General features: G+C 54.7%; 1 protein-coding gene across 2 annotated transcripts in view; it reads left to right on the forward strand.

Moving 5' to 3' along the window:
• Nucleotides 1-1,230: 1,230 nt before the first annotated feature.
• The window catches only part of TGIF1 (TGFB induced factor homeobox 1), an 8,345-nt gene continuing 7,834 nt past the window's right edge, over nucleotides 1,231-1,741 (forward strand). Inside the window, exon 1 of one of the 2 annotated variants that reach the window (XM_025038672.1) lies at nucleotides 1,231-1,351. The gene's annotated coding sequence lies outside the window, so the exon portion shown is untranslated. The remainder of the gene's footprint in view (nucleotides 1,352-1,741) is intronic. The other variant, XM_015595733.2, reaches the window with a different exon arrangement.

Below are 1,741 nucleotides of genomic sequence, written 5' to 3' on the forward strand. Positions count from 1 at the left end.
CTCTCCGGTTCCCCAGCGGATATGAGCCACCAATCCCAGCAACAAACAACCCTTCAAATGCGAGCACGGAGCTGCCCTCTAACCGGCGGCCCCCACCTTTTCCCCGCCCCACATCTGTCTCGCACTCCGGCGCAGCAGCTGATTCATCTCCAGCCAGGCCCGGGAAAGGAGCTGTGCTCCAGCAAGTCGCAGCGTAGCTTCCAGGCTGGTGGTTTTCCTCAGGACCACGTTTCCCTGCTTTGTCGTTTCAGATGTGTTCTCTTAGGTGCCGAACAGTCGGCAGACCGCAGAAAGAAAAAATTCGTAAGGTTGCTGCCTTCTTAGAATGACGCGTTTTCCCTTGTTTATTCATTTTAAGTCCTGTAATTGGAAAAACCACCCAAAGTTCTGTACACTGTGGATTTAATTCACTCTCTGGGCGGGGGTGCTTTTGGGGGGGGGGGGTGAGAGGGAGGCTGGCTTTAATTTTCAGCGTAATCCTAAAACAGAAGTTCCAAAGTCTAAGTCATCATTTGGCTGCCTTAGTCCTCCTCGGGTTTAACTTTATTTCCACGGAGTTGACTCCTTTCGGATTCTCCATCGAGGTCACAGAACAAAAACAGCACAGATCCGAAACTGGAGGCAGTCTTGTGCGCTGACGTCTCTACTAGGATTATTTACGTTTTGGGTTTTTTTTTTTTTTTAAGTGATGGGGAAAGTCTTACAGTGGTATGTGACAGTTCGTTTACTTCAAAGCAACAGGACACACGCGAAAACCAGACCCAGAGGAGAGGGCGGTGAGGGGGCTTGCGTTTCTTAATTAGCCAAACAGCACCTGGTCTTTTAAAGGGTAATATCAGCAAGGAACTCTTTTTGGAGTCTTCCTCTCAACCAAAATAAACCAACAGGAACGTGTTTACTCAATGGCTAATTTGTTTGAAATACCCGTGGAGAAAGGGGTCCCCTAGCAGTTTAAGTCTTAAAACTGGACTGTTTACCGGAACAGATGAGCAGCCCTGGTGTGGGAACCCCCGTTTCAATAAAGACGGCGGCTGTCGGAGTCAGGGTGGGAGGGTCAGGTCGAGTGGCAGCGGGGCAGGCGCGCTCTCGTCCTCAGCCACAGACTTTTAAAGAGCATGTGAGCATGACAAGTGTCCGTCGCAACGTGTTAGATTTCGAAACTGCCTTGCAATCCAGTCCGGAACTCGCAGCTTTAGCGGGTCGGGGTGGGGGGGGGACAGTCATTTGCCTTCGGCGTCTGTGTGTCATCCTCCCCCCTCCCGCGCACTGTCGCTGTTGGAGGAAGAGCCCTGGGAGAAGGGTGCGACGCGCCGCGCCCGCGTGTCAATGGCAGCTGCGCATTCTGGAAGAAGTTGGTTCTTGTCCCGAATACTTTTCCTACGGTGCTCCGCCCCTTGAATCAGAAGCGGCTGTCTTCTCCCGCTGCTGGAGCGGGGACCGTGGAGTGTGGGGCGGCTGTCAAAAACGAAAGGGGGACGTTTTCTTCCCTGGGATAGAGGAGGGGAAGGAGGGAGCGGCCTTTTTTCCATCCGTTGCAATTTCCTAACCAAAAGCACCCTCGCTAGTCCCGGGAAGAAAACTCCGGGCGCTCGGCTGGTGTCGCCGCGGCCGAGTGAGGGATGTGGGAGGCTGGCGTGCAGCAGGGAGGAGTGCTCAGGTTTCTGGGTTCGGTCGCCCCTCGAGGGACTGGGTGGCCAGGGGGCGCGCCGTGAGGCGGCGCGGCCGCGGCCCTCCGTGCAGT

This window comes from Pteropus alecto, unplaced genomic scaffold (genome assembly GCF_000325575.1).
Source record: "Pteropus alecto unplaced genomic scaffold, ASM32557v1 scaffold146, whole genome shotgun sequence".
Classification (NCBI taxonomy): Eukaryota; Metazoa; Chordata; class Mammalia; order Chiroptera; family Pteropodidae; genus Pteropus; species Pteropus alecto.